Source organism: Paroedura picta, chromosome 5 (genome assembly GCF_049243985.1).
Source record: "Paroedura picta isolate Pp20150507F chromosome 5, Ppicta_v3.0, whole genome shotgun sequence".
Taxonomy (NCBI): domain Eukaryota; kingdom Metazoa; phylum Chordata; class Lepidosauria; order Squamata; family Gekkonidae; genus Paroedura; species Paroedura picta.
In genome coordinates this window covers 38,779,997-38,803,118 of record NC_135373.1, presented here as the reverse complement: position 1 = coordinate 38,803,118, position 23,122 = coordinate 38,779,997, and the positions used below count along the sequence as shown (strand labels likewise).

General features: G+C 50.4%; 1 long non-coding RNA gene across 1 annotated transcript; it reads left to right on the top strand.

Moving 5' to 3' along the window:
• The first annotated feature begins 3,035 nt into the window (after positions 1-3,035).
• Positions 3,036-13,558, top strand: LOC143839030 (uncharacterized). Its single transcript, XR_013231534.1, has 3 exons — positions 3,036-3,135; positions 11,990-12,109; positions 12,538-13,558. It is a non-coding gene; the product is annotated as an uncharacterized LOC143839030 (long non-coding RNA).
• The last annotated feature ends 9,564 nt before the right edge of the window (positions 13,559-23,122 follow it).

Sequence of the window (23,122 nt, the reverse complement as noted above, 5' to 3'; positions counted from 1 at the left end):
TCCAACCGGTAGAGCGCCTCTTCCTTTGGCCTATCTAGACCAGCCCCTCCCTCGCTTTCTGCCTGCCTCCTGTGGGCATCTACGTAGGACGTTATCTCGTGGTCATCCTCACAACGCCCCTTTGAGGCAGGCCGAAGTTATCCTCCCGGCGTGAGCGGATGGCCAAAGGCGAGTCTGGAGAAGAGGCCAGACTGGAATCTCTATGGCCATTTGGGCCCCCGTGACCCACTTTTCCCTGGGGAAGCGACTACTTCGTAGCTCTGCATTCACACGCGCCCTTGTCCCCCCAGAAGAGCCCTCTTAGACCCGGACCCGGACCGAGGCGTGATGTTGGGGACTCAGGGAAAGGGGCGCGGCCGCAATTCCCCGATCCGGCTGCTCCTTGCGCGGAAGTCGCGGCGTCACGTCTGAGTCGAGGGCGCGCGTTTAGGCTGAGCCTCTCGGCGATTCTGCTGGTGGCCAGAAGAGGGAGCCCCGACCTCGCGCCCAAGGAGGGTGTGGCGGCCGTCGGCGAAGAGCCCGCCGGAGGATCCTCCTTTCCCGCCTGCCGGGAGGGCTTCGCCGGGGGCGCGTCTGGCTGGCGGGGCGGGCGGCGCCGCTGAGCGAGCGAGGGATCAGTCGGCCCCCTCGACGGCCGCTCATCCCTGCCGATCAGAGGCTGTGTTGCCATGGCGACCCTCTTCCGGCCCGTCTTCCTTCATCTGGGGCTGCTCTCCGGAGCGGGCGATCCGCTGCGTCGCCAAAGTGGAGCCGGCGAGGCTGGAGTTCCGCAATCCGCATCCCCTCCCACCGGCCAGGCCTTCTCTAATGGGGGGGAGGGGGGAGGGGGGAGGGGGGAGGGGGGAGAGACAGACAGGACACCTGCAGAGCTTTGCGCCCCCTAGCATGCCAAATGGCACCTCCCCAAATCCCCTCGCCAAGGGAACCTTCGGCTGGCAGGAAAGGAAGGGGCTTCCTGGGCTCCTCACTCACGCGGGTTCCCTGCGGCCCTTCCCCCACCCCCTCCACCCACCACCCCGAGGTGCCTCCACAAAAGCCATAGCAGGGCTGGGAACTGCCCAGAGAAACTACCGCTCTTCCTCTGCCCCCCCTCCCCAAGCTGGTCTTTGGGGCTCAGGAAGGCTGTTCTGCTGGAGGCAAGTTCTTCTCTCCTTCCCCCGGGTGGGGATTATCATTCTGGCCTGCCATACAGGGCTGTTGTAGGTGTAGGTGAAATGTTCCGAGATGGTTTCGGTGAAATGTTTTGATCACAAGTCACGCTGCTCCATAGTGGAATGCCTGCTTTGAATTTTACGTGCCCAGATTCTCCGGGTAGAAGACATCAGTGAGCAGAGTGGGAAGAGTCGTCTTCCTTGGAGACCTGCTGCGAGTCAGCAGAGACGCTGCTGGCCCAAGGTAGCGCTGGCCTGACTCTGGCTGGCAGCTTCCAGTTGTCACCCTGTGTGCATTCTTGACAAATCCTGCTGCACGGCCAGTTCCAGCATGCCGGGAGAGATGGGGTGGGCTCAAAACCTTTGTCTATCGGCCTCCAGGCAAAGGGCTCCCACCTCCAAAGGTGACTCCCGGTGCAAATGGGTGACTGTCCAAAAGGCCACTGCCTTCCTCTTGTGGGATGGAAGGTGCAGGAAAGCACAAAACAGGTGGGCAGGATACAAATACACTAAATAAATGACCATACGTTGTGGAGTGGAGACCTTCCCCAGCTCAGATTCCCCCCCCCCCACACACAGAGCTGGCCAGGGCTGCTACATAATTACGCAGGAGAAAAGAGCACTCCAAGTTGCCTTTTTGGGAGAGGGAGAGAAGAGGATTGCAGCAGTCCCAAGAGAGGAGACTAGAGGCTTTCTCTAGGGGCAAAGGAAGGACAACCAGCTGCAGATACTGAGAAGAAGAAGAGCTGGGAGGGGTTGTATATCACTTTTTTAATACCCAAAGGAGACTCAAAGCAGCTTACGATCACCTAGCTCTCCGTTCCCCATAGCAGACACCCTGTAAGGTAGGTTAGGCCGAGAGAGCTCTGAGAGAACTGTGACCGACCCAAGATTGCAGATCAAAGAGCAGTGGGGAATCAATTCTGGCTCTCCAGATTAGAGGTTGTTGCTTTTAACAAACAATGCCACCCTGGTTCCCGATTCTGCCCCTTTCAGACTGCAATCCTGAGCATGTTTTGTGCAGCATGTCCCCTTTCTTAATTAATTAATTACCTGTGGTGAGTGGAAGCTACTTCTGAATCGAATGTTGCATAAGGGGAAAACACCAGGGTGTCTGTCGCTGCTCCAGTTTCTGCAGCTCTGTGATGATGGATCAAAGCTATTGCGGGAGTTGAGTCCTGCAGTTAGCCGGGCCATTCAGCACCTCCTGGGTCAGGCTTATTACTCTTAATTGTTCCCTGAAACCAACCTGAGGCCAGGGAAGATCCTTCCGCACCTGGGAGCTGTAATGGATCTTTCCCAGCTGCAGTTTCAGAATTCTTTTCATCAGAAGCTTCAGAGATAGTTCCAGAGGGGTAGCCATGCCGGTTTGCAGCAAAATAATAAAATTCAGGTCCAGGAATACGGTGAAGACCAGCAAGATTCCCAGGACCGACATTTTTGCAAGGACAAGCTCTTGGGAGTCAAGGAGATCTCTGACTCTCTGAGGCTTAAACCCTGGAAATCTTGTTGGTCTTTAAGCTGTCCCTCCACAGGTCCTCTGGTTGGCCTTTAAGGTGCCTCTTCCCTGGGCTCTTCACAGATTGTGCCTTTGTTACCAGTGCTAAAATGACCAAGCTGAGGCTGCTGTACTTTTGTCACATGATCAGAAAGCAAGAGCTGCTGGAAAAGGCAATCATGGTCGGAAAAGTTGAAGGCATCAGGAAAAGCTCAATCAGTCATGAAACTGTGGCCTGAGCACGACTGTTACATTTGGGCCACCGTGGCCACCGTCAGTCTGCAGCAACTGGACACCATTTAGCATGCACATGCTAGTCTGCTTCCTGTCTCCCCCCCCCAGGATTTTGGGGGGAGGGGGAAATATAATACTGCAAGATACACGCCCAATGCTCAGAGGTTACACGACTGCTGTCTTTACAGAAGGATGCAGAACAATTGGAGTGTTGATGGAGGCAGCCAGAAGAACAAAGACAAATTCCTGCAGGTAAATAGCAATTGCGCTGGCTTAACGCAATTATTTTAGATGCAGAATGGCCCCTAGTCCTGCAGGGGGGCCTTCTCAGAGCTGGTTGGTGATGGTCTATTACAGGGATGGCCTAATTGTGGCTCTCCAGGTGTCCATGGATTACATATGCTGGCAATCCCTGGCTTTGCCAGTGGTTTCCTGGTGACAGAGACCAATTGGTACCCCTGGATAAAACGTCCACTGTGCAGGGTGGACACCATGGCATGACATCCCTGCTGAAGTCACACCCCAGGCAGCACTCCCACATCCCCAGGGATTTCCCACCCTGGAGCTGGCCACCCTACTTAGAAGACAGAGCCAAAAAAATGCAAGAGAAACGAATAGGACAAGTGACAGGGGGGTGCCAGCCTCCTCTTCCCTGCCAGCCCATCTTCTGCCCAGCTCTAGAGCAGGAAGGAGCCTGCAGTTAAGAGCTGAAGGGCAAGCGTGCCTTCGGGACTGGTGAGCAGAGGAGAATTGGTTGGAGATGCGGTATCCCGCAGCAGCTTGCCTGCTAGCTGGCAGGACCTTCGGCTCCCTCCCATTTTGGCAATTCAGGTTACATTTTGCTTTTTCTGGAATGGGTGTTGTGGCGGTTGATCAGCACCCACCCAAGAGCCGGACTTGGCTCCCGCTTACCAAGACGGAAGGAGAAGGCCGAGGGAAGCCTGCCTGGCCCGGAATGGCAATCGCAGCAGAAGTGAGATTTGCAAAGTTTCCCTGGCATGTCTGGTGGGAGGAAGGGAAGGGGGATCTCGCTTTCTGCTGCCACCAGCTGGATGAGAGTCAGAGGTCTGCTCCTGTAGCAGCCTGCGAGCCAGTGTGTCTGTCCCTGGGAGACGCTTCTTTGCATGAAGAGGCAGAGCGTGTCTCGGGTGCAGGTCACCAGGCAAGGAGGCCTATAACTCTGACCTTGCTGATGACTGTGGACCAGAATCCTATAGGAGGTGTGTTTGTGGAGTGGTACAGTTAAGGTTGCCAACTCCAAGTGAGGAATCCCTGGAGATTTGTGGGTGGAGCCTGGGTAGGGGAAGGAGCTCAGTAGGAGTGAGATGCTGGAGAGCCCGTTCTCCAAAGCTCCGAGGGGAATCAGTTGTCCCCTGGGAATAAGTTGTCATTCTGGGAAACCTCCCAGGCCCAGCTGGAGGGTGGCAATCCTGCTTTGCCTAGCAGCAAGAAGGTAGGTTGGGAAGCAAAGAGGGCCCTTGGACCCTCCCCTCCCCGAGTAGAGGGGGGTAAGGAACAAAAGACCTCTCTCCTGCCGCAGAGCAGGGGAGCCACCCCTGTGGGCAAAGCAGGTGCCCTGACCCCAAGTGGAGCAGGCAAACAGCCACAGTCTTGATGTTTGGAATTTTTTCCCTATTGACAAGTGTCAAGAACGTGCATGCTAGCAGAGAGAACATCCCACCCATTCCCTTTACCCATCTTGGCCCTCCAGAGGGCTAGGGGGGTCTGGTGGCCCTGGTGGTGGGAGGCAGTCCATCAGGCCACCAGCCCACCAGGATTCCCCCAAGCGGCTGCCATGATCAGTCCCTCTCCCCTGCTCCCCTGGCAGCAAAGGCCAGCTGCCTGCCTGAACCCGGAGCTAGCGCCTCTTCCGTGGTAATCCCTGCCCGCCACGTTCCTCTTCAGTGGCAAGAAGGTTTCCGAATCCGCTCCCAAGACAACTCCTCTCCAGAACAGGACCTGGCACGGAGTCGACCGCTTCCCTCCACGCTGGCAGCCCACGCCTGCCTTCTGCTAGGAACTCGCTGGGGGCCTGTTCTCGGCTCTCCGTGTTTCCCTGGCTGTGCTGAAACGTGATCGTGCCTCTCCAGAGGAAACCCTAATCGTGACCCGTCTGTGATGACTGAGGCCTTTAGGATAAGAGCCGTGATGGGAAAGGCAGGACCTGTGAGCTCCCCTCACCCACCCACCCACCCACCCACCCTCCGGGCACAAGACAGAAGATTCTTTCTCTGCCTGAGCAAATTGTCCTTTCCTCTCTGGTTTCCGTGAGACGCCAATTTGCCGGTGACCTTCTCCTTTGCTTTGAGATCCCGTTCCAGCTTCCTCGCCTGCCTACTAGGAGCGAGCATGAGACATGCCCTCCTCAAAGGGAGAGAGATCCTCCAAGCCCTGCTCAGGTGCCAGTTCCTCTCCGAAGCTGCCTGTCTCCGGAGTCTGCAGTTTGCCCACCAGTCAGGGCCTCCAACTTGCTGGCCTGGCAAATAAACACGGAGGGTGGGATGTTTATAAGGCATGGTGCAATCTCCGAATGACAGCAAAGGTAGATGTCTTAAAGGGGCTGTCACTCCTGTGAACAAAATAATTCACTGGGGCAGGACTGCACGGCAACTGGAAAACGGCCATCCTGCAGGGCTGTAAAAGCGGTTTAGAGCTAGGCCTTTTCCTGGGTTTTATAGGAGGAACATCAACTGCAAAGCACCCTAAGTGGCATAGTGTAGTGGTTACCAGCTTGGTGTAGTGGTTAGGAGTGTGGATTTTTAATCTGGGGTGCCAGGTTTGATTCCCTGCTCCCCCACATGCAACCAGCTGGGTGACCTTGGGCTCCCCACAGCACTGATAAAGCTGGCCTGACCAAGCTGTAATTTCAGGGCTCTCTTAGCCTCACCTTCCTCACAGGGTGTCTGTTGTGGGGAGAGGAAAGGGAAGGTGAACGTAGAGAAAAGTGAGTAGATAAAAGCAGCATATAAGTACCAGCTCTTATTCTCCTTCTTCCATTGGTCTCAGCTGGCTCAATGAGTCTTGTGTGAATTTTGGGAAGGGCAGCCCTTTTAGGAGGTCTTTCAGTGGTCTTGGGGGCAGGGAATACCTGTTCCAGCAGCATCTTTGAAGGCCTACAAGCAAAGAGCAGAGGGATTGAATCCATCCCAAGGATGGTGAGCTCCAGGAGCACCCATGCAAGAGCCCCAGGGCATGAATCTAGAAGGTATCTTCAAAGTGTGCCAGAGACTGATTTTGATCAGGGAGACCTGGGTTGACATCCAAGTGGGGGAGATGGAATCGTAGTGGCTTATATATACCTAAGTGATGTCAAATCACAGTCAACTTATGGTGACCCCAGCAAAGGGCTGTCAAAGCAAGAGAGGAGCAGAGGTGGGTTGCCACTGACTTCCTCTGCAGAGCCTCCCTTGGTGGTTTCCCACCCAAGAACCAGCCGGGCTTCACATCACTTCCGCGATGGGGCCGTAGCAAACCATCCCACACCCCCAAAGTGATTTTTAGGAGAGACGGATATAGAAACAGTCACTGTCCTCGTTCTGCAGATGACACAGGACAACAGTATCACATCTCAGAAAACTGACTCCCCCCCCCCAAGCCCTGACCTTCCTAATGCGTTCGGAGGTAGAGGAGAGAGCGTGTGTGTGGGTGAACGAACGCATCTTTCATTACGAAACAAATTCAGCCTCTCTGCCCACCCCCTCCCCTACCTGCCTAAGTCTAGATTTAGCAAGGGACATCACAAAGGGCTTTGTATTCCAGGAAACCTGGTTAGAGGTTTAAATGAGAGGAACGGGCTTTTGAGCAGAGATCCTCATTATCTGAGCTTTGGCAATTAATCCCTCACTCCCCCCCCACACACAAGCACACACTGTTGTGCTGGACCTACCAGGCTCCAGTCTTCTTTACCTTAACTGTGTCTGTTCATTTAGTGTTTGTGTGTGTGTGTGGGGGGGGTAATGCACTGCATGACACATTTGAATGGCCTCTGGGGGGCTCCTAAGGCTCTGACGCTAGGAGGGCCACTTCCAGGCTAGGGAATTCCTGGAAATTTGGGGTTGAGGCCTGGGAAAGTTGAGTTGGGGGAGGGGAGGGACAGGACCTCAACATGGACTCCACCATCAGAGCAGCTATTTTCTCCAGGGGAACCTGTCTGGGTTGATTGGGGATCAGTTGTGATACCAGGAGATCTACCTGGAGATTGGCAACCCTATCTGGCACAGAGAGACCTGGCAGGGATTATCCTGGAGCAGAGCAAAGGAGGTATTTCTTTCTCCTTTTCCTAAAAAAGAAGTCTGAGGCAGCTTTTCCAAATCCTTTTTCCTTTGGGGAAAGGGACAGATCATAAGCAGCCCTGCTGGATTAAAAAAACAAAACAAAACATCACAGCTCTGTTTAAAACTTTTTCTCAAGGGCCGACCAAAGTAGCACAGAAAAGAATATTTTACAAAAGCCAGAACTTGCTGTTTTGTGATGTTTCAGATGATCTTAAAAGGCACGCCGGGGCAATTGCTCAACGGGGGCCATATGACACCCCGGGGGGGGGGGGGGCTGGCACATTTGAAAGGGGCCACTGACTGAAATCTGTGAGAAGGGGATCCCAAAAGATTTTAGGTGACATAACCAATGCAATACCCTTTCTGTCACATATGACTCTGACATCATGAATTGCTAGAAAATACAACCTTGGTCAAGGGAAAGAAAAAGAAATTAAGTAATCCAGGGGTAGTCAACCTGTGGTCCTCCAGATGTCCATGGACTACAATTCCCATGAGCCCCTGCCAGCGTTTCCTGGCAGGGGCTCATGAGAATTGTAGTCCATGGACATCTGGAGGACCACAGGTTGACTACCCCTGATGTAATCCATTCCTTTGCATATGCTTGAATTAATGCATTCAAGGGGGAGGGGAGAATGAACACACATGCTTCTCCATTCTGAAAGTTCTAGAAATCTGTCTTGTGTATATATAAGGCAATGTAGGTGGAATATAGTCAGCTCACTTTTAGCTTAGGCCTTTTATAGCCTTGCTCATTACCCCAGTGGCCAGCCTGAGAAGAGCTCCTGAGAAGAGCTCCATAAAGGTTGAGAATAGCTGCTTTAGAGCAGTGGTCCCCAACCTTTTTATCACCAGGGACCACTCAACGGGGACCACTCAACGCCTTTTACTGAGGACCGTGGGGGGGGTAGGTTACTCCTCTACTCTCAACCACTGCCCTAACACTCTCTGATCGCTATGGTAATGTTTAAACATCCCTTCAAAATAAGATACAGACACGCCACAACAATGAACATAAGGAACATTTTATTTTCATGGAAATTTTAACTCATGACAATGACAAATCAGTGGGAACCCTGAGCTGGTTTCTCTGCAACGAGATAGTCCCATCTGGGAGTGATGGGAGACAATGATACCCGAAGTGTGTTGTAAAGGGTGCGGGGGGGGGAATGAAGTAAAGGGGGGGGGAGAAGGCGTCCTTCAGGGCCCACCTCCAATTAGTCGAAGGACCACATGTGGTCCGCGGCCCACAGGTTGGGGATTGCTACTTACTGACGGCTGTCTGTGTTTTCATTCAAGCCTTGCAAAGAGATACATAGAAGTCACTGACCTTAGTCCCAGGTTCAATCCCCGGCATTTCCAGTTAAAAGGTTTGGAAGTAAGGGATGTGAAAGAGCTCTACCTGGGACCCTGAAGAGCAGACATGGCTGACCTTTGACTGAGCAATGGTCTGATGCAGGCAGCTGGGTGTCTTTGAACTGCAGAGTTTCAGCTACTGACTTCTGATATCAGGCAAGAAGAGGCCTGCCTGGGCCATCCCTGGTTCTTGAGCCCTGGGACCCCCGGTGGCCCTTGATGGGCACATTTCCCCATTGCTTGGGACACTCCTTTGCAAACGGGCCAGTTCTGCATGAGACTTTTTCACTTGGTTTGATGTAAATAAATCTGTGTATCAGCAAAGCCTCAATGCAAAGGGTCCTGGTGATTTCACACTGATTTCTGTATCCCTCTATTTCATCAGCAAAAATTATTGCTTCTTGTAAGGGGGGGGTCAACTTTGATACTTTCCCTTTTCCATTCTCACTCCTTCACCCCAACCCAATTTAAAAACGGCACACCATCGGCACAAACTACCCACCCCCACTAATCAGTCAGAGCTTCGGCTGATTCATCTGTGGGGCTTGCGGCCGATTTACACGTTACGGTTTGCTGGAGGGTTTTTCCAGTGGGGAACGATGCCTGAGGCCAACTCTCTTGAAACTCAAATCCGTCCTGCCAAGGTCGCTCAGAGCATCAGAGAGATTCTTCTGTGGCTGCCATGGCAACTTGAGGGAATACCTGCAGATTCCCCTCTGAGGGGAGACAGCAGAGATGCTGTCGCATGCCCAAGGGGTCCTGAGAGGATTCTTGTCTGTCCCTTGTAATTTCTGAGCTGAGAAACCAGAGGGAAGAGATTCCCATGAGAGGCAGCTGGGAAGAGAAGAGTTGAGCAGTGTCATCTGGCTGCCTGGTGATTGGGAGGATTTCTTGATCTCCCTAGAAAGTTACTAGTAACCCCGGGCTTACTCCAGAGCCCTGGAAGGGTTACACCAGTTGGGGGGGATTTAATTCCTTAAAAATATATATTGATTTTTTAAAAAACTAACTGGGGGGGGGAGTCAGGAGGACAGAGTGGCTTTCGGCCCATCAGTCTGGTCTTTCTTCCCAGGTTCCCTCTTGACTTGGCAGCTATTTCCAACCCTGAGAAAACATATCCTCAAATCTTGCTAGGGTTGCCAACCTCCTGGTGATGCCTGGAAACCTCCCAACATTACAAATGATCTCCAAATCACACAGATAATTTCCCTTGAGGAGCATCGCTGCTTAGCATGGTGGGCTTTACAACAGCTGAGACGAACGTTTCCCTGTTTTGCTCAAGCAAGGCACTTTGCAAGCAAAAAATGAAACCAACTTCTTATTTAAGAAGCATTTTATTTTATGAGTGTTGCCCGGCACACTGGATAATGCCATGGGGTATAATGCCATACAGTCCACCTCCCAAAGCAGCCGTTTGCTACAGGGGAAGCAGAATAAATAAATAAGGATAAATATGTGATTGACGTAGGTGGGAGATCAACTAAATCTGAGCTCTCTGGGCCCCAGCTGGAGGTTGGCATCCTGAACTATTTGAGAGTAAACTCCATTGAATTAAGTGGGACTGGCCTCTAAAGGAGTACTCATAGGCTCAGGCTGCCCCTTCTTAAAGGAAGGGGGCTTACATTTTCCCATAAACTTGTCTTCCTTCCTATTTTTAAGTGTGCATTAGCGAGGGTCCGTCCCCCCCCCCATCTTGCCATGGGGCTTGGGACCTGGTCCTCCCCTCCCCCATCACCCCACCCAAGGCATCTGCTCTCCTAATTTGTTCTAGTGAAATAATCACGTCTGGCGTGTCTCTCACTCCCGCTCTCTGGAGGGAGGCTGACCATGTGTCCCAGCCGAAAGCTCCCTCTGCCTCCTGGAAACCAGGCCAGCCCGAGGGATTAGCATGGTTTTAGGGAAAGGTTTTTTAAATCGGAAATGGGGATGCTTTCAAATCGCTCTGCGTCAATCATTTTGCTGTCACTCATGCTACGCAGGATTAAAATAGCTATGAAGATAATTATCTGGTTGGGGGAGGGGATGGTCACCTGCTGGAGAAGAAAGGGAATTTTTGGCTTTCTCTGCCCATCCCAGACAACCTAGGGAATTCGGGGGGGGGGGGGGGGGTCAAGGCATTTCCTCAAGGTTACTGCCCAGCCTAAGATCAGTGATAAACTGTATTTCTCTATCTTTTAAAATAGCCTAACACCCGCCCCCCCCCACCCACCCACCCACCCCCCCCAAATTGTTCTATCAACTGCAAGACAGCTGAATCCTGGTTTCTTTTATGGCAGAAGAATGGGGCAGCCAGGAATTCAGCCCTTTTACAAAGCATGAGTATTATCGGCTAACTCCTGGCTGTGGATGAGGTCTGTAAAAGAGAACAACCTTTATTTATTTCCTTCATTTGTAGTTTGGCCTTCTCAAATAGGTCCCTTTAAACGGCCTGTTCTCATTGAGTCTTCCCAAACCTCTCATTCTGGTGGGCCATGTGGAAAACAAGAGGTTCATTTTCTAATTTAAGGAGGTGGTTTAAACAGAAGCCAGAAATGGATGCCTGGCCTCCTTCTTAGCGTAACCTCCTCCATAAGGTTGTTGAGAGGATATGATTGAGGGAGGTGGAACTGTGTATGTTACTACAAGCATCCTAGAGTTTTTGACCATGGAGGAACCCTTCAAATAAACTTTCAGGCTTCAAGGACCTCTGGAAGTGATGTCAGCTGGCCATGCAGTCAGGGAGTAACATAAACACCAGCACCCTTTGCTCTCCTTTTTGTGCCCTACCCCTGCCTTTACTACTACTATGATGGCTTTGCTGCATGTAGAAGAAGAAGAAGAGTTGGTTCTTATATGCTGCTTTTCTCTACCCAAAGAAGTCTCAAAGCGGCTTACATTTGCCTTTCCCTGCAACAGACACCCTGTGAGGTAGGTGAGGCTGAGAGAGCCCTGATATTCCTGCTCGGTCAGAACAGCTTTCTTACTGCTGTGGTGAGCCCAAGGTCACACAGCTGGTTGCACGTGGGGGAGCAGGGAATCAAACTCGGCTTGCCAGATTAGAAGTCTGCACTCCTAACCACTACAGCTAGCTGTAATGAAGAGTCCGTTAAAGTCCATTAAAGCAGGAGGGGAAATGCTGCAAACCCCCTCCAGAGCTCCTGCAGATCCCCAGGGGTCCCTGGACTCCTGGCTGGGAATCCCTGCCCTAGAGGAAGGGCAAAATAAAATTAAACATGCCAGACTGTGTTGTGTCCAGCTTCTTCTAGCATGCTGTACTGGGAACCTGTTCTCTCTCAGGCCTTATGCCCATTTATTAGTGCTTCTGAAAAATATTGCCTGCTTTCAGTAGGGTTGCCAGCCTCCAGGTAGGGCCTGGAGAGCTCCTGAAATTACAACTGATTTCCAGAGACTGCTTCTCCGGGGGGGGGGGAGGCTGATTTAGTGGGTGGGGGTCATAACACTGCACTGAATTCACTCTTCTCCCCACACTTCTCCAGGCTTCACTCCCAAATGGCCAGGAATTTCGCCACCCGGAACTGGCAACCGTGTGCTTCCAAGCAGTATTCTCCTGTGTTTGAATTGACTTAGGAAGCGAATGGTATATTGACAGGGAACGGGTAAGTGCTCGGTGCCAGTGGGGTCCCTGCTACTGACTCGGAAGGCGGATGTTAGGCTCTCGTATTTGCACACGCATACGGAAACGTGAGCAAGTTCTACAAAGATTGCACTGAAAATACATGGGTGCCATGGTGAACACTCTCGAGCAACACGTAGATGTGCAATAGCATTATGATTATCACAGATCCCACTTCCCTAGCGCACATCTGTGTGTGCCTGCAGCTAAGATGCATAGAAGGATAGAGTTTGGGAGAAGGAAGGCGGTGCTGGGTTAATTTAAGCAACCTCCAGTGATCCTTTTGCAGACGTCCCGAGAGCTCACCAGCCCCACCCATAAACTTCCCCTTAAATGTTTACAGTTTCACCCAGAACTGAAAATGGGGCTGTAATTTTAATCACTCTATCAATGTTTATTTGTGTGATTTAGAGCAACGGATGCCTCTTCCTCCCATCTGTCCGTGCCATCTGCTCCTTCCATCCCTCCTAAACAACTCTGGCCTTTGATTTGCGGCAGTGCAGAAGGGAGGAGGAAACGGCAAGGACCCTGCTGGTACCCTCGTCAGAAAGTGCCGGTGATTCCCCAGGGTCTGTTTTCTGCTGCTGTCTCTCCTCTCACTCTCAGGGGTCAGAAACATGGGAAAGGGGTGTGAACAACGGATTGTGCTTTGACCTCTGCAGGGACTGCATTTTGAACACCAGCCAAACGAGTCTTTGAAATGCGCAAGTTGCTAGCCTGCCTATAATGGGCATCTGTGGCAAGCGGACATCCTGGAAGGAAATAAAATTAAAAGAAACAACAATCTCAAGGGTACCAGAATTTCCAGTCTGTCAAGGAAGCACAGGATCAAAGTGCCATCAAGATTCACAATTTGGCTGAAATTAAGGGACAGGAAGTGAGAGAAGAAAGGTGTCAAATTTTAATTGTGCAATTATGACCCTTATGAATTGTGGCCCTTATGAAGGGAGAAAAGTGGGATATACATTTGGGAAAATACAAATCATGATATCCTAGAGTTGGAAGGAGCCATACAGGCCATCTAGTCCAACCCCCTGCATGGATCAGCCTAAAGCATCCATGAGAAGTACTTCTCCAGCTACTGCTTAAAGATAGCCAGTGAGGGGGAGCTCACTGCCTCTTTAGGCAGCTGATTCCACTGGCAAACTACTCTGACTGTGAAAAAAAATGTTCCTGATATCTAGCTGGTACTGTTTTACACATAGTTTAAAGCTATCACTGCAGGTCCTATCCTCTTCTGCCAAAAGGAACCACTCCCTGCCCTCCTCCAAGGATACTTAAAGGCAGCAATCATGTCCCCTCTCAACCTCCTCCTCTCCAGGCTGAACTTTCCCAGGTCCCTCAGCCTTTCCTCATAGGGCTTGGTCCCCAGGCTCCGGATCACCCTCATTGCTCTCCTCTGCACCCTCTCAATTTTATCCTTGTTCTGTATGAAGTGAGGCCTCCCGAACTGCACATGGTACTCCAGGTGCAGTCTGACCAATGCGGTGTACAGCGGGACTATGACATCTTGAGATTTTGATGTGATGCCTCTGTTGATAAAGCCCAAGACTGCATTTGCCTTGTTTATTGCTGCATCACACTGTCAGCTTATATTTAGCTTACAGTCCACAAGTACCCCAAGATCTCATTCACACGCATTGCTCCCATCCAGTATGCATGCTTCTCATTTTTGTAACCAAGATGCAGAATTCTGCACTTCTTATTAAATTTCATTTTGTTCTCATTTGCCCACTTTCCCTGCATGTTCAGATCTTGTTGAACTCTCTATCTTCTGGGGTGTTCTCTGTGCTTTAATGATGTAAGCCAACTCTACAATTCCCACAATGCTCTGTTCTGAATATTTTGCATCACCTTCATTACAAGTAAGTTTACCAGCTCTGGACTGAGAATTACCTAGAGATTTGGGGGGCGGAGCCTGGGGGGGTGGGGTTTGCAGAGGGGAGGAACCCTAGCCAAGTCTGATGCCATAGAGTCCACCCTCCAAAGCAGCCATTTCTTCCAGGATAATTGATTTTGATTGTCTGGAGAGCAACTGTAATATTGGGAGAGCTTCAGGTGCCACCTGGAGGTTGGCAACCTTACAAGGTTATGCTGGAAAAGTACAATTTCTGGAAAGTATGATGATAATTGTTGTTACTGGGTTTAGATGCTGCTAAATGTTTTAAACTGTTTTAAATGTTTTACGATGCCATTACTTTTTTAATTACTTTGCTAATTGTATGATATACACTGACCTGCACCGGTTCCTGGGAGGTCACCATAGAAATTTAATAAATAATAATATTTATTTATTCAATTTTTATACCACTCTTCCAGTGAAGCTCGCTTGGGTCAGCATACAGCATTAAGCAACACAATAGCACAAATTAAAAATTAATAACAATTTAAATCCTTTTAAAACCATTCAACCGTTGAAAACACATCTATAATTAGCATCGGCCTCAGTTATAGCATTGCTTCTAGTACAGTCCCTTTCCATGGGTCTAATTCTAGACTGAGATATTGTTGTGGAGAGTGTTTTTGTAGGGGAGCGGGTTCATTAGATCAGGCGTAGTCAACCTGTGGTCCTCCAGATGTCCATGGACTACAATTCCCATGAGACCCTGCCAGCATTTGCTGACAGGGGCTCATAGGAATTGTAGTCCATGAACATCTGGAGGACCACAGGTTGACTACCCCTGCAGTAGATGTCATGGGATCATGTGCCCCAGCCAAACACTTGGTGGAAGAGCTCCATCTTACAGGCTCTGCAAAACTGTGCCAGCTCCAATGGGGCCCAGATCTCCTCCAGGAGCTTGTTCCACCTGGTGTGGGGCCAGGGCTAAAACATCCTGACCCTGGCTGAGGCCAAACATACTTCCATGGGGCCAGAGACTATCAACCGGTTGGTGTTTGCAAAGTTGAGTGCTCTGCGGGGGGCATAGGCAAAGAGGCGATCCCTCAGGACCACTGAGCCCAGACCTCCAATGACTTAAAGGTAAGAACCCATACCTTAAACTTGATCCAGAATTGAATTGGAAGCTAACACAGCAGCCAAAGCACAGCCTGAATATGGGTCCTCCAAGACGTTCCAGTGAGGACCGGGGCCGTTGTGTTCTGGACTAGTTTCAGTTTCCAGGTCAGGGATAAGGGTAGGTCCACATAGAATGAGTTGCAGAAGTCCAGTTTAGAGGTGACCATTGCATGGATCACTGTGGCTAGGTGCTCTGGCGCCAAGTAGGGTGCTAGTAGTTCAGCTTGGAGGAGCTGCTAAAACACCAGCTGTGCTTTTCTCACGATCTACGCCTCCATGGTACTGATTTATGTAGTGTGAAGAGCACTTGGAATTGTGGGAGTTATTCCATACTGTACCAGGACATTGGCAACTCTATGGCTCTGATGCAGTCTTAAAAGGGTTTAAAGAGGGTGTCACTCGTTAAGCTCTCTTAAGACTGCATCAGAGACATAGAGCTGGATCAACCAGTCATGAGTTTATAGAGAAGACACCAGTGTTGTCTGGTCGATAAGCTTCCCCACTTTTGCAGAAGGACTAGCCTTCTTGATCCTCCCCCATCCATCCACACATTGCCCTCTTCTCTGTATCAACTCAACCCCTCTTTTTGGGGCCTGGATCTGCAAACTTGCCTTAGTCTGCTGGAGAAACAAAGAGGGTGGCTTCGACTGGCCAGTCTGAGAACTCTAGGCTGCTTTCACAGCAGCCCTCTGGGTAATCCGTCTGCTCCCATTCCCGTTCTCTGAAAAGTACATGATGTGCCACATTTATTTATTTAGATTTCTATACCGCACATGTATAAGCCTCTTGTGGCGCAGAGTGGTAAGGCAGCAGAAATGCTGTCTGAAGCTGTCTGCCCATGAGGCTGGGAGTTCGATCCCAGCAGTTGGCTTAAGGTCGACTCAGCCTTCCGTCCTTCCGAGGTCGGTAAAATGAGTACCCAGCTTGCTGGGGGGTAAACAGTAATGACTGGGGAAGGCACTGGCAAACCACCCCGTATTGAGTCTGCCATGAAAACACTAGAAGGCATCACCCCAAGGGTCAGACATGACTCAGAGCTTGCACAGGGGATACCTTTTACCTATTACCTTTACTGTACATGTGTGGCACTCCAATCCCTGTTTGGTGGGTTAGAATGTCATCCCTTCATCCATGAAATTTGAGGGGCTCACATGATCTTGCTTGCCAAAAAGTGGCCCAGAGCCAGGGGTTACCCCACATGGGCTTAGTGTGGATGTGAACCCAGGGCTCCTCAATGGGATATTCCAACCATTAGTCACAACCTCCCTGCCACAACAGAGATATTCTTCATAGAAAATAGTTCACAGTTGTTTGTTGTGTCCAAGAGGGTACATCTGGAAGCAGCATGATAGAATGTTTATTGCTAAGAACGACTGGCTTGACCAGCCTTAGGATACATATAAACACACACACACCAATGCATCACTTTCCCGTCATTTGCTATTCCCACAGCAGAAGGGCTTTTCTCTTCAAAGGACAGTCAGAACAAAACCGAACCTACATTTTTACACCAAGTAAGAATGACACCACCATCTTGAAATAGCTCTGAAACACTGAACCAGCCAGAACACAAGGACTTGTTCCTTCCTCCTCTGTCTCTTCATCTTGCCGGACTGCTCCTGAGGTTGCCATCCTCTCCAACTGGCAGCTCACAAGCCCAACGGGGATCAGGAATGAAAGAAGGGAAGGGATTGGGCAGCCCTGTCTGCTGGAATGGGTGGGCATGCAGGGTTCCATTCACTCACATTTCCACTCTCTGTCCATACACAACCCCGCTCCTCCGAGCTTCCTTGCATGGATATCCTCGTGCTTCTTCTGGCTGATTGCTGCCAGCTTCGGTCAGCCAGTATCATCAGGAGCTTCAGGCATAGCATCCCACCAGGCTTCAAGCTGTGAGTTCCCCCCTCCTTGCACTGCAAGCCTTTGCAGAAGAACTTGCCTTCTTGATCCTCCCTCATCCATCCACACATCGCCCTCTTCTCCGTAGCAACACCTCTCTTGTGGGCCTGGATCTGCAAGCTTGCCTCAGAAGAATAAAAGCAGCCATGATCAAACGTATAAAGCTCACAGATTAAAAGGCAGAGAGACCCCTAAGGCCTCATCCCTCGTCTTTTCCTCCTTCTTCCGACTCCCCAGCCAGCCTTTCTCTTCCCCTCCCTCCTTTCCTATCCCTTGGGGAAAGTCTGACTCGGCTGCATGGTGGCTGCCAGCTCCGGGGAAGGTCCTAGCTGTACGGTGGCTGCTGCTGCTATCCACTCAGGCCTAAGGCTCCACGGCCACTACTGCTAAGTCAGGATCAATCATCTCAGTTGTGAGACTCCAGAAGTTGCTCCTGGGCCTTGAATTGGTGAGGCCTCCTCCATCAGGGGATTGATGGTTTGGAGGGAGGGGCCTTTCTGGGGCTCTTTCAGCCCCCCAGTCTACTCTGGCACTTGCCAGAAATTAAGGCTTGGAGTGCATGGCAGTACTCCTGCAGTTGCCTAGCAACCCCCAACAGCCACTCAATCCAGTGGGCCTCCTTAAAGTGACAGGTGTTGTTTCTGTTCTTTGGGGAGTTTTGATTCCGTGACATATTGCTTCCCTCATATTTGTTTCCTGCAAACTTGGGACTCCTTCAGGTTTGAACAGAAATCCCCACCCCTGGCCTGTCCCTGCCTCCGTTTTGCTGTTCTGCTATGGCTCTCCTGAAATGACAGTGTGTCTCCAGTCTAAAGGGATCGGTTCCCATGGAGAAAATTGATGCCTTAGACACTAGATGTTGTTTGAGGGTTCTGATGTTGCTGGAACAATGCCTGGGCAATATGCTTTTGGGAAGGTTATTGGTGTTTTTGTGGAGGGACAAGTGGGAAGATGTTCAATGTTTTTGCTCTCTTTCCAGCAAGATGTGGTTGGAGGATCCTCTTGAGTTCCCTCATTTAAACCTTGGTGTTGTATGACGTCAGGTCTTTAAAAAAAGAATAAGCTCTCAGTCATGGCATCACTCTTTTAAGTTCATTGACTTAAAGCTGTGTAGACTGAAAAAGGGGTACCTCTGTTTAGGATTGCTCTGCCATGCTTGTTCCTAGAACACCTGGCATGCATGGCTGAGACTTAAGAACATAAGAGAAGCCATGTTGGATGGCTTCCAATGGCCCATCCAGTCCAACACTCTGTGTGACACAGTGGCCAAAACCCAGGTGCCGTCAGGAGATCCACCTGTGGGGCCAGAACTTTAGGAACCCTTCTGCTGTTGCCATACACTACTGAGCACGAAGAACATAGTGTCACTGCCCCAGACATGAGAGGAAACATGTTTGATCAGGCTAAAGCCCACCCAGTCCAACACTCTCTTGCAAACTGAGGGCCCAGGCTTCCTTTATTGAGTCCATCCACCTCATGTTTGGTCCTGCCTTTTTTCTTGCTGCCTTCAACTTTCCCTAGCATTAGAGTTTTAGTGTATCATTATAGCTTCCACAGCACATCTTGTTAAACTTCAGAGTTGAACAGGGTTGAAAAGGGTGCTGTTTGTTACTTGTTAAGTGTGACTAATATGCTCAATGTGTAAATATATTTGTAATAAACATTTATGGGTGCTATACGGCTTGACTTAATTATTTAGAAGTATAAGCACTATGTTTCTGGGCAGAGTGCTCTCCAGGGTGCTAAACTGCCCCCTTAATTTAAAAAATTGCCTCCCTAACCAAAACTTTTGGGCTACAGGCCTGATTCTGCATCCGTGAATGCTACCTGGTATATCAGCATGACATCCCCCATGACCATTAGTGTTCATGGTGGATCAGGTCCCACCATCACAAAATGAATAATTTTGCGATAACATCCTCACAGAACACCATTTTGAGGACTACCTTTCTAGAGCCTTTAAAAAATTCAAGATAGAGGCAATAAAAGAGATGTCCAGTTATATAAGCAGGCCAAATGGAACCCAAATGGTAGGAACCAAGGAAGATCTTTGGAGTAGGCCAGCCTTTTTCAACCTTTTGACCATGGAAGAACCCCTGAAATATTTCTCAAGCTTCAGGAACCACAGAAATGGGCATAGAAGCAAGAGACAGGAGCCATCCAATCAATCAATCAATCAATCAATCAATCAATTACCATTTCCATTGCAGAGAATGGGATGAGGCCAACAGGGGAAGTGGGCTCCTGTGATGTCAGCAGCCATCCAAACTTCAGGGAAAGGCCCTGTAATCCCTGGGGACCTCTCGCATAACCCTAGGGTCCCACAGAATCCTGGTTGGGAGTCCCTGGAGTAGACAATCCATATACCAGAACAACCACTTATAGTGCAATCCTAAAAACACTTTTCAAGGAGTGAATAAACCATTGAGTAAACCTATTTAGGATTGTACTGTCAATTGGTTTAAATGCATGGAAACTTCTGGATTACACAGAACTATTATTTATTAAGCAGCATGGCAGGACTATCAAGTCTCAACTATGTATGCAGAGAGCAAAGCTACTGGGGTGGAAGGGCCTCTGCTTGGCATGCAGAAGGTCCCAGGTTCTGTCTCTAGTTAAAGGATTAGGTAACAGGGGCTATGAATGGCCTATGTCTGAGTCCTTCCCCCTGCTGCCTGTCTGACTAGATGATACCGGCTTTGATGGGACCAGTTGTCTGGTTGAGTGTAAGGCAGCTGCAAAGATTTGTGTCCCTCAGGTCCTGTGTAATCATGAAACTTTTTAAATTATGCAAAATATGGAGAGGATGGAAAGGATGGTCTAAGGATAAGGGGAATGGTTTTCAAGCTTTCTGTCTTCTCAGAGGACCTTTTCTGCATCACCAATGGCAGAAGAATCCCACTGCTTTCTGGGGCGCCCTCTTGAGGCAGGCTGTCCTGGCTTCTTAGGCCTCACATGAACTGAGATCCCCAAGAAGATTCTCTAGAACTCCTGCAGCTGCCAAGGACAGCCCAAGAAGGCACAAGCATTTCAGGGTTTCTTGTCCACAATTACAGATCTTCTCATTACTGAGCTTCTGCTAAATTTCTCAGGAGCTTTGCAGTTCCCTTCAACATGGCCTGAAAATGACACACAATAAGGGAACATTGTCTCAATCCCAGATCAGATGGGCAGGACCGTGGAGAATCGGTTCCTTCATAGCCCGCCCTGAACTTAACCACAAACTTCTTAAAGGGCTCCACTTTCCCTCACCCCATCCTTCTTTCCCAGTTAGAACAGCAGGGCAAGATCAGCTTTCTTAGGTAACTGACAGCTGCAGATGAAGGTCGACTGCCAAGGGGAGGTAAGTGAATTTGTAGAATTGGTGGCTCCCGCCGGGCCTCCTGGGAGACCCAGTCCCACTGTGGGCTTGACCTCCAGAGCTTCAAACTGAGGCTTCTCAGATCTCGATTCTGTGGCTAATTCCAGATTATCCCTGGGATTTGGCTCTGCGTGGGGAATCAGGTGTGTTTGGGTAAATATTAGATCTCCCAAGCTGGGCTGCCTCCAGCTCTACAGGGAGGAAGCTTTCCTTATATAGTGTGCTGCTGGCTCTGGGACAGTGGGGGCCTTCCTCTTGGGAGAGGCGGGATCTGCACACGGAGATGACGGACTGCTGCCCCTCTGTGCAAAGGGAAAGCGGCATTGTTGTTGGGGCACATTGGAGCTCTAACATTATTTATTTTGTCCTGTTTTACTGCACTTATGTCACACATTATTTTCATTTTCTTCAAAGCATTTATTAGCCAGCTTTCCTATTTACAAGAGCTCAATGTAAACAGCAACAGAATGCAATAAAATGCACAAGTCCACTGATATTGAAACTGCTGGAGGGTAAAAGAACTGGAATTCATCCTTACTAAAACTATCTTCCTTTGCCTTCTAAAGCAGGGGTAGTCAACCTGTGGTCCTCCAGATGTTCATGGACTGCAATTCCCATGAGCCACTGACAGCATTTGCTGGCAGTGGCTCATGGGAATTGCAGTCCATGAACATCTGGAGGATCACAGGTTGACTACCCCTGTCCTAAAGGTCAAAAGCAAGAAGGCCAGGGACATCTCCCTGAGGAGGTTGTTCTGTAACCATGGGGCTGCCCCTGAAAAGGCCCTTCCTCGTATACCCACCAGAGGAGCTTCTTTGGTCAATGGTGTAGTCAAGAGGGCCTCTGCCTGTGGTTTTAGTTCCCAGGGAACCTCCAGGGAGCTAGAATGTTTGGGAGAAGATTTATAATCCAGTTTTCTCCCAATGCACACCCAAAATGGCTTTCAGCATTTTGGTCCTGCCTTTTTTCTTGCTGCCTTTTCTTGCTCCCCTCTTCAGCATCTTTTTGCAAAAGGTTGCCTAGTTAATACTTGGATGGGAGCCTGCCAGGGAAGCTGAGGGTCACTGTGCAGAGGCAGGCAAGACCAACTCCCCTCCATTCATCTCTTGCCTTGAAAAACCCTTTGAGGTCATCAAAGGCAACTTAACAGCACTTCCCACCCCACCCTTAACCCAAGACAAGGGGAGGACAGTTCCCATTAGGGCAGTGGTTCTCAACCTTCCTAATGTCATGACCCTTTAATACAGTTCCTCATGTTGTGGTGACCCCCAAACATACAATTATGCAAGTGTTCTTTCACAGAAATTAAACCGAAACTGACCAATGGTGTGAAGATCCATTGTTCATGATTGTCTATAAATTGTTTTTTTTTCTGGGGTTTCTCAGTTCAGTTCTGCCTTTTGTCCCACCATGCCAATATTGCTCTTTCCTGCTCCAGACAGATGAACGCTCTATCTCGATCTACCCTGCAAGGCTGTTGTGTGGATGGCGCCCCCCCTGCCAAGCTGCTTGCCCTGCCGCCACCCCTGTGAAAGGGTCATTTGAAAGGGTCATTCAACCCCCAGGTTGAGAACCACTGCATTAGGGAAAGCAAAAATATGCATGCACAAATTGGTTCAGCAGTCAGCAATGCCCCACAAGTGATTAAAGTGCAAAATGGGACAGCTAAGTAGCAAGTCTCTTCTCAAAAGGTCTTTTTTCCCCTTTTAACTTGTGCTATTGAAGCTTGAGGCAGCAGCTGATGTGATGGGCTTGAGGGGGAAATGGCCTGTGAGAAAAGATCATTGCGCATGCACGTGTTGATGCAGTCACCCATAGCTGTGTTGTTGGGATCCAGTTGAACAACATGCTGCATGTTTGGCTCCCATCAGGGCAAGTGGGATGTCAGACAAACCAGCAGGATAAGTTAAGTTTCCCCACAACAATGCTCTCAATAGCTTGCAGGAGAGGCTTATATTATGCATGTCATCATTAGCCATAGGATGAGAGTTGGGTTTTGGGGAAGCAACAGCCAACGTTCTTAAGGATTCAAGTGGACAGCACAACAAAATTTGAGGAAATGTGCGTGCACCCGAAAGCTCACATCCTGAATACATCTTGGTTGGGCTTAAGGGTGCCATCAGGCTCAAATTTTGTTGTTCTGGGGATTGTCTTTGCACGAGTCCTTGATGCAAAGTTACAAGATACCTTCCTTTCCATTTTTCTAGGGAGAAGGGACCCGGGGTGGGCTGGGGTGGGCTGTTTGGTCGAACGCCCTTATTCCACTGCAAACTTTGAACAACTCCCAGACTGGATCTCCCGCATTCATTCATTCTGTCTGTCTGTCTGCCTCCCGCGTGCCAGCTCCGTGCGGCAGACGCCACCCACCCCTCCCCGAGCGGAGAGGAACCCCCTGTCAATCACCGCTCCCCTCCTCCGCCCCCCCCCCGGAAAAATCCCATTCAAGTCCGGAAGGTTGAGCGCCACTTGCGCCCCGCCGGACTGTACCACCCTGGCCCCGGGGAAGAGGGGTGTGCCGGGGAAGGGCGCGACGGTGGCTCGCCGCCCGCCGAGTCGGGGCGAGCGCGACGGGGACCCGAGGCGCTGCAGGGCTTCCCGGACCGAGCGCTGGCGTCAGGCAGGGCAGCCAGTCCCGGCGAGCGGCTCCCCGCGGGCCGCACTCTCTCCCCTCCCCCCGCCTCGCGTTGCACTTGCAGCGCCCCGACCAGCCCCCCCCCCCC